We start from the raw sequence: 14,629 nt of genomic DNA on the forward strand, positions 1-14,629 counted from the left end.
GTAGTTCTAGGGACCCTAAATATGTCTGTGGTTTCTACTCTCATTCTCTTTTCTGTTGTTACTAATCCTAAGTAAGGGCAAAGTATTTCATCCTTCTCAGATATTTGCATTATTGTCTTAGGTTAATGCTTTCCTAATGCTCTAACTACGTTCCATTTCTTTTCCTGCCTAGAGACTTTTTATCTCTTCAAGTGTGAGGAGGGGAGAAGAAAGCTTCTCTTATCACCATTCATTCCTCAAAAGTTAAACATTTGGAAACCAATTTTGACTTTGGGTACTTTTGAGATTCAAAATTTATGTCTCCTAACTTGTTTCTCTACCATAACTTCTAAAAGTTATATTAAAATGAGTACAGATTTATTTCTTTGTTTTTGTATTTCTGTTCTAACAAACTACACCAAAGGCAGAGGGTATATATTACCTTCATTGATGTTTGAATTAGGGGGTGGGTGGCAGCGGCCAAGGATGGGAACAAAAGGAAGAGAGAAATATTAACCTTAGCTAAGATATCAAAATAGTATCAGTCTATACTTGGTTGCTCCTGTGTTTCTGGGCATGAAACATGATCTGGGAAATGAGATTAAATAAAGCATAAGGGGCTGTAGTTCTGGTCAGCTCTGAGCTGAGGACAGTAAAAAATTCAATGAAGAAAGGGGGATTTATTGTTTACGTGGAGATATTAGTTCAGGGTCACTGAGAGATTAGGTAGCTGGGTGGGATGCTCCAGGGTTCTCATAATAGGTAGCAACTGAGAAAAGAAAAAAAAAATTAGGAGGTCAGGGGGAAATTTTCGAGGAGTATGTGAATTCTGAGAGGATAGGAGCACCTTAAGCCCCAGAGACGATGAGAGGAGGAGCGTGGGAGGAGAGAAGAAATATGATGAACTTGGCCAGAAAATAGTGCTAGGTCATCTAGCATATCCATTCTTCTGCTGTCATAGACAGGCAACGTGCCTGCAACAGGACAGACATGAGATTGATGAGTCCTACAAGGCTCCCGTGCCATTATCATATTGTTTCCTAGTTCCACAATACAATCATATTTATGTCCACAACCTCTTCCCGCTCTCCTTCCTCCTCGGCTGTGTCTCCAGTCTAATAAATCTGAATCCTTCCCTTCCCCTGTAGGGTGTGACTTAAAAGGGCCCTTGGTGTCTGGAGGCACCACCTGAGTGCAGGCCTTGGATAATGAAGACAGTGCCCACCACAATGCCCACAAGGCCCACAGCCAACCCCAGGGTGCAGACCACAGTCTCTGTCAGCTCTGACTTAGGCATTGGAATCTCAGGTTCTGTGAAAGTGAAGTTGTGGAAGTCAGAATACAGAGTGTTCCTGTGCATGTACGTGGGGTGGGGTGGGGAGGGGTTGGTTCTGCAGAGACTTGGGGTAGGGGGCTTAGGAAGGAGAGTGACGTCTATTACTGGAAACTCTTGAAGTGTTAAGTTTAGGACCATGACAGTTAGGGGATAATAGTCAGGATGTGCTGGACTTGACAGAGAAAAGAAGGTACCAAAGGAGGTGGAATTCCTACCTACCCCAGTGTTTCAGAAGTGGCTCATCTGGGCCTCAGTGCTCCACCTTGCAGTCATAAATATCATAAGCAGAAGGGAGGAAGGTAAAGTAACAGATCTTGAAGAAGGAATCTTCATTTGTGGAGAGGGAAGCTGGTCTCAGAAACACCTTCTGTGGCTGAGTGCCCATTCCTCAATCATGTGACATTGATCACAGGAGGAAAGATGTCCACAAGACAGATGAGGGTGTTGGGCTCACCCAGCATCACGGGAGACTTGGGAAACACAGTTACCTCAGGAACCTCTATAGTGAGGAAACAGCACAGACGTGAATTGCAAATAGCTTTGCCATGAGATTCCACATTGCATCCTGGAGGAGTCCTCTCACCAACGTTTCCCCATCTGATAGTGGAAGAGCTCTTTCTTCCCTTCTGCTAGGGAGCCACTATACTTTGCCTCTGCTAAATCCCTGTTCCCTTCTCTCTGTGGACCACTTTGTTAAGGTAGGAGGTCTATGGGTTCTCTCTTTGAAAAATTCAAGGATTGCGTTACAGGAGTAAGGATCTTTGTATTACATGGAAACATGTGATTTGTAAGAAAGGACAGGATGAGGGTTCAGCAACCACCAGGAGAAAATCTGGAGACTCCTTGGAAAGGAGAGTTTTAGAGAGTAGTGAAGGGTAGCTATTCAGAGGGAAGAAAGGAGTGAGGCCTGGTATGGAGGGATAAATTCAATAAAGAGAGGCAGAATGTTGAACGTACACTATTGGTAGCAGAGGTAGATTCGGAGTGTTTAATCAAGTTGTCCCAGTTGTGTTTCATTGTAGCTATGTTTCTCAGTGCAACCTGTGGATCAAAACTTCTAAATTTGCCATACAGTGGCAGCTGCCAGTTTCCTTCTTTTCCAGGTCCATGTAGAACTCCTCGTTTCCATCAAATTCATGGGTGAACTGTCCAAAGGGACCATAAGACTGGTAGACGTTTATGCCATAGGAGGCAACCTGGTGAGCTGATGAGTGATGGTGAGGAGCAGGAATGTGGAAACCAGGGGAAGAGAAAAGAACCTTATTAAATAAAGTGACAGAAGAAACTGATTTTCAAATATTGTGGGGCTTCATCCCTGCCACAGTCTCTAGGCAAAATTCCCAGCATGTGATTCCTTTCCCCTCAGTGTTAGTAGTTGTCCAGTTAGAGTCTAGTCTGTGTTTTCTCTATAATGTATGCTCCATGAGGTCAGAATTTCACAGGCCTTGTTTACTGCTATTCTCTGTGTGCCTAGCTCAGTGCCTGGCACACTGTAGGCTTGTGATAAAGACTGTAATGGGATAAAAGAAGGAGTGAATGAATTATCATGGTATTGGCTTTCCTTCCTAGAGATTCACTTTACTTCCCTCTGTTTCGTAAGTTTTCTCTCTCACTTAATTCTTTCGTCAGGTAATTACATATTCTTTGTGGTTCCTCTGCCCTCAGGACTGTCTCAGAGCAGAATATTTTCTTCATAGGGATTCCTTTTCTTTTTTTTAATCAAGGAAAAGCACACAAGATCTTATTATTTTAAGAGAGTTTCCTCTAACTATTATAGGGTATAAGAAACAGTATGACAAGGACAGCAACAATATTACAAAATATATAAAAAACAAACAAAGCTTCTAAGTTCTAGGTTTTGTTAACAGCAGTGATCCTTAAAGGAGAGCACCTGATTCCTTCTGAAATAAAAAATGATGGAAGCTTTATTAGATTTTGGATTGCTATTATTCCCCACTTTTTTTTTTTTTTCTTGCAAAAAGAAGTTACTAAACTTCTCCTTTTTTTTGACTCGACACATATTCATTGAGGACTCAAGGTAAACTATGGCCTTTTCCATCAAATGGACAATGTACTTCTCTGAGGATTTTAAAACATAATGGCAGCTAGAGCAGTAGAACTCCATCCAAGTGAACCTAACTGGACAATTTTGTCAAGACATATATGAGCCTTTTGCTATTTCCTCTTTCCTTTCTTTCTAATTTACTAAGCATCAACCGGGTTTCAGACATCTTGAGGAGCAGGGAGTAAAACATCAATCAACATGGTCTCTGCCCTCAAGGAGCTTATTGAGTAGTGGGAGAGTCAGGTGAGGAAAGGAGCCAATACAGTATACTCTGTAAGCTCTGCGTTGTGAAAATCAACAGCCTTAAAATCCAACATCCTCCACAAATACCTCATCTGCCAATCAAACCAAACTATATTATATTTTCATGTTCCTTTGTCTTTGAAGCGGTCTATTTTCCTCTTTGAAATGAAGTTATCTTTTAGGGTTTTCCATACACCTCTAATTTTCTTGAAGTTTCTGCTTAGTTACCCATATTTTAACTAAGTTCTCTCATTAAACATGTTTTTGATCATGTTATGACCTCCACCTCTTCTATTCCAATGTCCTGCTCTCCAAGTTTGTTTATTCCTCACCCATCTCACTTTCTTCCCTACCCAGCATGAACCCCCTCACTTGATCACTTAAACGGCCCTCCAACAAAACCTTATTATCCTTACAACGAATTTTCTTGACTCCTTTTTCAAACAGGAATAAACGCAATTATCCTTTCATCTCGTACCTGTCCTGGGCTGCTGACTGTTGCTGAAGGACATCACACTGCCGGGCCAACAGAACCAATTCATTTCTATAGTTTCAGCCTCGGCTGAGGCCACTGTCCTGCTCAGCTATGGTCCCTCTGCCTTCCTGCACCATATTCTTTCCATCACTAATCTGTGCATCCTCTGTGAGGCAGACAGCATGCTTTTCATTTTTGAATCCCCAAAACTTAGCTTACTGTGTGCTTAAAAATGTATATTGAATGTCAACTGCTATTCTTGAGGAACACAGAGATTTTGGGGAGGACTGACAGGCACAGAGGCAGCAGAACCAAATGGAAGCCAGGATCAGCAGTGACCAGGGCTGCATGAAGACTTGTGAGCCCTAAGCACTGTTGCTTTTGTGGGCCCCTTCCTCCATAAAAATATTAAAAGTCATATTTTAAGGGCCAATTTCGTACAAAGACAAATAGAACCCAGGCTAGATTAAAAATGAAAACATTTTTTTCTATCCTGAAAGTCCATTTTTTCTTCTAATTTTAAAAGAAATTAAAACATTTTTTTTTTTTTTTTGGTGAAGAAGATTAGCCTGAACTAACATCTGTGCCCGTCTTACTCTACTTTGTGTATGGGATGCCACCACAGCATGGCTTGATGAGCAGTGCATAGGTCCACACCCTGGATCAGAACCTGCGAACCCCAGGCTGCCGAAGCAGAGCTCGCAAGCTTAACCACTATGCCACTGGTCCAGACGTGAAATTAAAACATTTTTATGGGGCCCTACAGGCATAGCAGGCCTTCAGCACTGTGCCCACTGTGACTAACATGTAAGTTGAGCCTGAACAGGGCACTCTGATGTGACATTGCAGAAAGAAAATTTGAGAGTGCTCTGGAGTAGCAGGTGAAACTTCCACTACCAAACAAAATTAGGATGGGCGAAGCCATGGTTAATAAAGTTGCTGAAGTTAGAATAACCTCCATTTCACTTCCCCTTTGAACTATTTGGCTTTTTTACTTTGCTTTTTACAAACTCACTCTTCCTGTCAATAAAACAACAGGGAAAAGAGCCAGGGATGGATCCTGGAAGGAAAGGAGGATAAAAGAATGTATAAAGAGAGGATGGAAAGATGTGGACAGCAAAGGCAGAGGGGCCTAAGGGACCAAATAATTACTTGGTGCTTGCTCGGTTTTCCTCTTATAGGTCTTCATTAGGTGAAGAGAAAGGTGGGTAATTTGGGCTGACAATTTGAGAATAATACAATGTAATTAACCAAGCTTTTCATTATAAAGTTCTCAATTTTAAAATAAAAATAAAGATATTCTCACTTTGTTAAATAAAAAAATTATGAAGCTACTCCTGTAATAGTAATAATTCAAAAACAAGAATGATCATTGACTTTTATATGTTTTCATTACTTGGAAAGTATTTCTACATACTTGTTTTATTTGATTATTTGTGAGGTGACACATATAAGGTAACTGAGATTAAGTGACGACCATGTGGTAAAATGACTAGTCTAAAGGTGTTCAGCTGGACTCATTTACCCACTCCCCACCTGTGCCAGTTCCCAGCATGGAAATGTATGTAAAGCTGAGACAAAGAAAAGGACACTCTTTTTTAGAGCTACATAGTATACATAATTCATGGAATGATTTACTCCAAAATGAACTGTAGGAGAAATATATAAAAAGCTTCGAAAGTTGTTCAGAGAAATTTGGGAGCAAGAGTTCATGAAATTTTAGTAACATCCACTCATGAAAACATGGCTAATCCTTGAGGCAATCGTGAGTGAATGTCATAGAGCCCTCCAGGCTATATTCACTGAATCCAGTAACAGAAACAGAATAATGTCCTTGGTGAACTCTGCAACAGCACAGGTAGCAAAGAGAGTGGGTTGGAACTCTAGTTTCCTGAAAGAAAAACCACCATAATTTTTAGATGTTCTTAATACTTAGAATGCCATTGAAAAGTCTCTACTATTTTTGTGCCAATCTCTATTTTTTTTCCCTTCCAAGTCCCTGTACCCCAGGACTAGTCTCCACATCCCTCAATCGTGCACTCACCCACAATGTCTTCACCCCCACAGGTGCTCGTCACGGTAGTCAGGGTGAGGGGCCCCAGAATCAGAGCTCTGTTTAGGATCATCCTCTTTTCAAGGTGGTCTCAGTAGTTGCTGTCCTGAGTTGTAGAGCAACCGTGAGGATTGAACTGAGAAGGAAATCTAAAGACACCCAAACCAAACCGTGCCAGAGCAGGTTGTGGCTATTCAGAAAAATCCCCTATGATGACACTTCAGTTTCCACTTGAAGAGTTTGTACTAAGAGGCCTGGAACAGATTGGGAAATCTTCTGGTTCTGATGCAGCCTCCACTCAGAGTGGACCTGAGGGAATTTTCTATGAAAGGAGAGAAAGTATTAAATCAGAATCTTCTCACATATGTATATGCCTGCTGGTGGCTAGAGGGGTGGGAATTTCTGTGCAGCTTCAGGGGTAGATGAGGTCATCACCAATATGGTGTCCTTCAGGATTTTCTGGGTTACAACCTCTGAGAATTCTCTCCTCCAGGAATGATCCCCCTCTCTAGCAGTCCCCACACACTCCCCTTTCCCTGACCTCCATATGTGCGTTAACTTTCTTTCTTTTTCTTCCATAGTGCATATGGAATTCTCTAAACTTTGAGTTGACCCACTCACCAAAGGGATCTTTGCTGGAGGTAGCCAAGGAATACCTTTACCTTTTCTATTTATATAAATCCAGTTGATAAGTTCTTCTTCTCTTGATCTCAAAATCTCCAATATTTGCACCCAGGGCAATAAAAGGAGTTATAATGTCATGTAGTGCTGCCTACAGTAACTGCATGATCTTTCATCTGATTTTTTTCCCCTGCCTTGAGTGTTCTTTATGCTCTGTGTTTTAGTGCTGCCTAACTACATTGACAGGAAATTTGGGGACGTTGATTACAAAACTCTGGTTGCCTCATTCTATGATTTTTTTTTTTTTTAATTTTAGAATGTCAAGTCAAATGTTGAAGGTGGAATGAGGGGAATTGCTGTGACTTCGAAAGTTGGTTTGATTCCCCTAACCCACTGGATATTTTCATATTCTTTATCCTGCCACATTAAAATTCCAGATATTTGTGAGGGACTAAGGTCAAAGGCAGTCACTGGTGAGAGACTTACTATTTTTTTTTCAGAAGAATTGATTTTCTGTATGATATGGAAGCCAAGAGTTAATGGGGGTTCCATTCAGAATCCATCACCCTGTCCCTGTTAGATCGCCCCCAGTTTCTCAGCACTCTGTCTTTGTCGCAGTGGCAAAGACTATAAAGACAGGTGAGACAGAAAAACCTCTGGCATCTGGGAGCTGCCTGGTACTATTAACTAGGCCTTGGTGATACCAGGAGATCGCCTGGTACTCACAGGTAGGTTTTGGTGTTTTCCTGCAGAACATAGACAGTTTCATAGAACAGCAGTATTGGGCAGCCACACTGTGACCATGGTAGATCAAGACAGAAAACAAGCCCACTCAGTAATCATGTCTGAACACAGGCAAAACATGAACATTATCCAAACCAGAAAAATGACCAAGCACACCTCTCTCTTAGATAATATGAATGACTGCTACTTCTTTACCAGTTACATCTTTTGTCTCAGTATAGTCTTCCTTCTTTCTACATAAGATTTATGAAGATACAAAATTATAGAATTACCTCACCCCACCACCCACTTTCTGACAGAATCCAATTAAGAGCAAAAATCTCTATTTCTTAAATCTTCCTCAAAATCACCTAACACAAACCCAAAACCTATGAGTTTAATCGTCAGTTTTATGTATCAGCCAGGTTATAGTCCCTAGTTATTCAATCAAACATTGATATTTTATAGACATGATTAAAGTCCATTATCAGTTGACTGTAAGGGAGGTTATCCAGGATAATCAGAGTGACCCAGATCCAATCAGTTGAAGTCTCAAGAGCAGAGCTGAGGCTTCCCTGAGGGAAAAGAGATTCCACTGCAGGCTGCAGCTTCAGCCTCTCCTGAGAGTTCTAGCCTGCCCTTCCTGACAATGGCCTATGGATAACCTATGGATCTCAGACTTTCCTACTCCACCCCCACAACTGTGTAAACTAATTCCTTGCGATAATTCTTTTATAGATATCTCTTATTGGTTCTGCCTCTTTGGTTCCAAAACCCTCTTACTGAGATGTTCCATGATTCCCCATGGTGAGTTTTCTTCCTCACTGCAGTGAACAATAACCCAACTTGTTCAACCATGGGTATGCTCCTGATGGTCTTTGGCTAGAGGCATTAACAGCTCCTTATTGGGCAGTTGTGAGGAATATAAATGTACTGCACTTGGAATAAAAAAACTCCTGGGACACTTTTTTTTTCCAATTGTGGCTTTTAAAAAATTTATTTATTTTCTCAGCACCAATAGTCTAGTTTTTATCCATCACCATACACATGTTCCCCTTTGTCCCTTTCACTGTCCCTTACCCACTTTTCCTCTGATAACCACTAATTTGTTCTTCTTTTCTATGTATTTATCTTCCACATATATGAGTGAAATCATATGGTATTTGTCTTTCTCTGTCTGAATTATTATTCCCTAGGACTCTTTACATATACATGTCATACTTTAATATCATCCCCAATTTATAAGGAGGACATTGAAGCTTGGAGAGGTGAACTTATTTCCCCGGGGTCACACAACTGGTAAGTGGCAGAGCCAAAATGTGACAAGGGCAAGCCTTTGCTGGGAGAGAGGGTCTCCTCCCATGTGGATTAGAATCCAGTGCCCTAACATAACTAGGATAGATATTTGGCCTTATATGTGGCCTTATCATTCTTTCTAGCCTCTGCCATTGTGAACCAAGAGAGTTTTTGAGGTTCCACTTGAGATGTGCTCCATTTACCACGCAGCACTCTCCTTTCTGTGCAGTAAATAGCATGTTTCTATGTTTTTTCCCAGATCCAGATTTACCTGACTGGTATCTTGCAGAAATTACTTAAGATTTTGGCAAATGACCAAAATCTTTCTTGATGGTATTCTACCATTTCACCCATTAATATTATAATTTTTTAAAAAATTCAACTCAGATTAGGAAGTTAGTATGTTAAACGTGGGATCAGAATTGTATCTTGGATAAGAAGTTGAAGGTCCAGTCTCAGATCTCACATCCTGTGGATAAAGCAAAAGTCCAAGCAAGGCATTGTCATTAACTAAGAGATCGTAGATTAGCTCTGTCTTTAACCTGACTCTCTCTCCTCTTCCTGCTTCATCCAGCTATCACACAATGAGCCTTGTTCTAGTCGCTTCAGTCTTCAGGTCATAATTTTAATGTAAGATAAGATTATTAGTGAACCAGACTCAGACAGAGGAATGTTATACCATCTTGACAAAAACTAATTTGTTACCTTTGTCTAATGTCACCTTTGTCTAGTAAGAAAATGAAAGGCACTTTTAATTAAAATTGTCAATATAAATGGGATTTGTCATAATTTACATCATTGGGAGCCCTCCAAAAAATTATTTAGCAGAACCCATGTTACTTCTAATTAACATTTATAATATTCTCTAAGAGCCTGTATATTTTCAAATTCTTTAGTTCTAACTTTCAGCTATTTTGCCCTGATGAAACTCTATTTATTATGCACTGGTGAAGTTTTACTATAAAGGCCAAGATCATCTTGCAGTAGTTAAAGGTGCTTCACAACAATAACATAGTTCAGAGTAGCAAAGCAAGAAGATGGACTTTGTAATGAAATAAGTATTTAATACTGCTTTTGATTTTACTAGCTGCATCATCTTGAGTAAGTCACTAGAAATATGTAAGCCTTAAGGTTCTTTGCTATAAAATGGGATGAAAACTATTACATGATAGTTAATATGATGATGAAATAAAATTATAAATAAGTACTAATTATAAGGTTTAAATACAGTCCAGTGCCTGGCACGTAGCAATTATTCCCGAGTGATAACTAGAATATCATGACATATACTGCAGAGGGTTCCCGACTTATGATGGTTCAACTTATGATTTTTCAACATTATGATGCTGCAAAAGTGATAGCATTCAGTTGAATTTGTACTTCTAATTTTGAATTTTGATCTTTTCCCGGGTGGCACTTGATCATCTCTCGTGATGATGGGCAGCAGCAAGGAGCTGTAGCTCCCATTCAGCCATGCAATCATGAGGTATAAGCAGACTCTCTGTTTGGGGGTCATCACATTCTGAAGGAGTTTTGAGTTAAGGAACTCAAAAGAGCAAAGTTATCATCTTATCGCAGCTGGGAGGTACATGCACAAGCAGGGTTGTAAAATCTACAGAGCAATTAGATTTACTGGAGGGTGCATATCAAGCTGGGTTAGTTAGTCAGAAGTCATTCAAAGTTACAAAACGGTTTCTTTTCTACAATATGGCTTCCCTTATGTCAACCTTGTCTTGAGCTGGTATCAGTAGCACTTGTTTGCAGCCGAGTAGTTTTATCAGACTGCTTCCTGACAGTAGAATTTTGGGAGTGCAATAGACTCCTTTCATTTTGTACTGACAGGAGATTTTCACATATTGAGGTATACGGGATAACTATTTGGGTTCAAAACTGATTGGGCTTGAATCAAAGAAGCCTAACTTATGGCCTGTCAAGCTTACATTGTCATCTGCTTTAACCATTAGAGTAAAGAATGTATTCTCAAGTTAAATATGCATGCTTCTCCTCTGACGCCCTATCAGTAACACCCTATTGGTAACGCCCCTATTAGTCCCTTTTCTAACATCAGAGTCATGTTGACTCGATAATTTGCTACTAAATACCTCTTTGAAACTTTGAAGATGTATCCTGGGTGTGTTTAATGTATGTTATTTGTTCTGAAAAGATATAAGACTACTGAAAACCATGCTTCTCCGGAACTCTTTCTAAGGCCTTCCCGGGTTATAATCCTCACTCTGGCTGAAGTAAAATTTACCTTATTTCTCTTATCTATAGAATAGTTATTGGTTATTTTTCATCGACAGGATGTTCCTCCCTTTCAGTCCAGGTAGCAGTAGTTCTTAAAAACTTTGTGTGTCTCTGTGTAATTTGGGGGATTCACTCCATTAGACAAAAGCCACATCTACAGATCTTTTGGAGACAATCACTTCTCTGTGTTTGTCCTTGCTGAGATGTTTGAGGGACAACACCTGAGGGGATGGGTAAGGCACACTTTCAATCTCTTGGGAGGGCCCTTTGTGTGACTGAATTCACTAGCTATTGGATCTTTCTGAAGTGTGTCTGCCACAGTGATACAGTGATCCATACAGAAAGCAGGCAAAAGAAAGTCAAATATGTATATTGGAATCCTTAAAGAAGAGAGGGAAGAATAAGATAATGTTAAAATGCTTTCATTTTAAAAATGATAAACTATTTTCATTTTAAAGTGTTTTCATTCTTGAAGGTAATGAGGGAGCACTCTTTAAGGCAGGTGAAGAAGTACTAACTAAGTAAGCAGCTATCAAATAGACTGCTCAGGTAACAGTCCTATAGTCACAAAAATATAGGTGGATGGGAGAGAGAGAAGAAAGAAAAACTGGATCCTTCTTCTATCTACCTCGAGTCACATAAAATTGAGAAAATATATTGAGGAAGTTCTATATAGCATCCTCCAATTGCTGCATAATAGGTATAGAAGAGAATATAATGAAAGAAATAATATAAGACCTTTTCCTGAGCTAAGGGAAGAGTTTAGTTTTTGGATGGATAAGTTTCATCCAACTTAAAGGCATCAAGCAGGAATAATGAAATTGTACAAATAGTCACATGTCTAGTGATGACCTTTTTTGACTACAAGATCAGAAACAAAAGAAAAACGACAATAAAAAATTGCTCTTAAACCTTCAAGAAAGGAAGAAAAGAAACTAACCAACAAATATTTTATACAGAGGAGGACAACAACCACACAGGAAACGGATTTCTTATCTGAAATATAAGCCAAAAACAATGGGAAACTAAGGAGGCTAACTTAATGCAAGAAGCTGGGTGTTGCAGGAAAAGCAGAGTAAGAGAGGAGATTTTGGGTGGGTAGATAGAAGAGAGACAAGGGAAAGAGAAGAAAATCTGAGGAGAAGCTGTGAGGAGTAGATACTGGGGAAAGGGACTGCTAAGGAGTGTGTTCTTTTAAAACCTGCCATGTGTGGCAAAATTCTCATTGCCACATCTTGAGAGACCTAAATTACATTTAAAAAATTTTGGAGTTATGTTTTGTTTTTCTTTCGATGTAAAACTGCCAAAGCACATTGATTCTACTGGAAGTTCAAGATCTCTCTCACTGTCCTAGGATATTGACAGCTATAAGGATATTAATTGGGTTGCATAGACCAGCAGGTGGAGAAACTGCACTTTAGAAATTCAAGGCAAGCTGGGGCTTTCCCTTCTTCCTCTCACTTTCAGAGATCTGGACTTGGAGAGGCCAGCGTTCCTTCCTAGAGGGTGGCAACAGGGCTAGCTCTTATTTTCCTGACTATTCATTCCATGTTTCCAAAATATGCTGCAATCTGAGATGTGCTTTTGGATGTTTGAGAAGCAAAGAAGCATGAAATGGAGCAGGATTTAAAGCCTGTTTTTACCTAAAGACCAAGGAGCTCAGTTTTTATGTTCCAACAGGTAAGAGATTGCTACTATAAGATTGCAGGCTTAAAAAAAATCATGACTGCCATTGCTCTAGTACAAGCCACTATCCTTTTTCACACTGAGCTTTCATTATCCTCTGCCATTATCTAATGCATTCTTGAGACTTCGCAAAGAGTGATATTTTATTTTGTAGTACATATTAAAAATTATCAGAAGGATACATGTATATAGTTTAGAAATTAAACAATAGAGATATGTTTTAGTAAAATCGGAGCCCTTCATGCCTTTCCTTTACTCCAGTGGAACATACACACAAGGAAAGTATCCATACATTCCTATTTTATTGGGTGATTTTAACATGAATGGACTTAGAATTGTGTCAAATGCTACTTTTGGGGAGGGAAAGGAATCTAAGGATCAATGAATTTATAAGGATTAAAATCATACAGAGTTTGTTCACTGACTAAAAAGAAATTAACTTATAAATCAATGTAAAAATGTATTACCAAATATCTGTAAACTAAAAAACACACTTCTTTTGAATAAAACATGGGTCAGAGGAGAAATCAGATGAAGATTTGGAAAGTATTTGGAGATGAATGAAATAAAACATAAAATATCCGAATTTATGTAGTGCATCCAAAGCAATGTTTCAATGGACAATTACAGCACTAAACGCTCATACTAGAAATTAGAAAAGATCTCAAATGAACTAAGATTCTACCTTAAGAAACTGGAAAGTTGAAAAGCAACTGAAGCCCAAATGAAGCAAAAGAAAGGAAATATTAAAAATCAGAGTAGGAATCAATGGCATGGAAATCAGGAAAACAGTTGAGAAAATCAATGAAACAAAAATGTAATTCTTGGGGAAGGTCACTAAAATTGATAAATCTCTAGTGAGACTGATCAGGAAAGAAAGAGAGAAAACACAATTTACCAATATCAAGAATGAGATAAAGGGGGCTGTCCTGGTGGTGTAGCGGTTAAGTTCACGCTCTCCACTTCAGAGGTCCAGGCTTCACAGGTTCAGCTCCTGGCTGCGGACAGACACACTGCTTGTCAAGCCATGCTGTGGCGCCATCCCATATAAAGTAGAGGAAGATGGGTGTGGATGTTAGCCCAGGGCCAATCTTCCTCAGCAAAAAGAGGTGGATTGGCATTAGATGTTAGTTCAGGGCTAATGTTCCTCACAAAAAAAGAATGAGAGGAGGGCCATCTCTATAGATTGTGTAGAAATTAAAATTATAATAAAAGAACATATGAAAGACTTTATCCTTATATATTGGGCCACTTAGATGAAATGGGAAAACTCCTTGAAAAACACATTTTACGAAAGGTCACTCAAGAAAATGGAAAAACCTAAAACAGCCCCATATCTAATAAAGAAATTGAATTTGTAGCTTAAAACCGTCTTACAAAGTAAACTCCAGGCCCAGGTGTTTTCACTGGCAAATTCTTCCAAGCATTTAAGGAGGACATAACACCGTTACATGAATTGTTCACGCAAAATAGAAGAGGAAGAAATACATCCCAGCTCGTTCTAAGATATCATCATTATCCATTATCCTAAAATCAAAATCGATAATATTATAAGAAGAGAAAACTACAGACCAATATCCCTCATAAGCATAGATGCAAAAATTCTTAACAAAATTTTAGCAAATCACACTCAACAGTATAAAAAAAGAATACGGCAGCATGACCAAGTGGAGTGTATACAAGGAATGCGAGGTTGCTTTAGCATTGAAAGAGCAATCAATGTAATTCATCATGTCAGACACACAAAGAAAGTATTCACTCAATTAATGCAAAAATATATATTTGACAAAATTCAACACCTATTCATGATAGAAATTCTTGAAACTGGCAAACAGTTAGCCATTGATGATTAAGCAGCTAGTAACTATAGGGGATCAGAATTGGCCACCTAAAAATATGTCTCTA

General features: G+C 39.3%; 1 pseudogene; it reads right to left on the reverse strand.

The window, feature by feature from the left end:
* Positions 1–1,135: 1,135 nt before the first annotated feature.
* LOC131413796 (SLA class II histocompatibility antigen, DQ haplotype D alpha chain-like) lies at positions 1,136–6,310 on the reverse strand (annotated as a pseudogene).
* Positions 6,311–14,629: the final 8,319 nt, after the last annotated feature.

This window comes from Diceros bicornis, chromosome 14, assembly GCF_020826845.1.
Source record: "Diceros bicornis minor isolate mBicDic1 chromosome 14, mDicBic1.mat.cur, whole genome shotgun sequence".
Taxonomy (NCBI): Eukaryota; Metazoa; Chordata; class Mammalia; order Perissodactyla; family Rhinocerotidae; genus Diceros; species Diceros bicornis.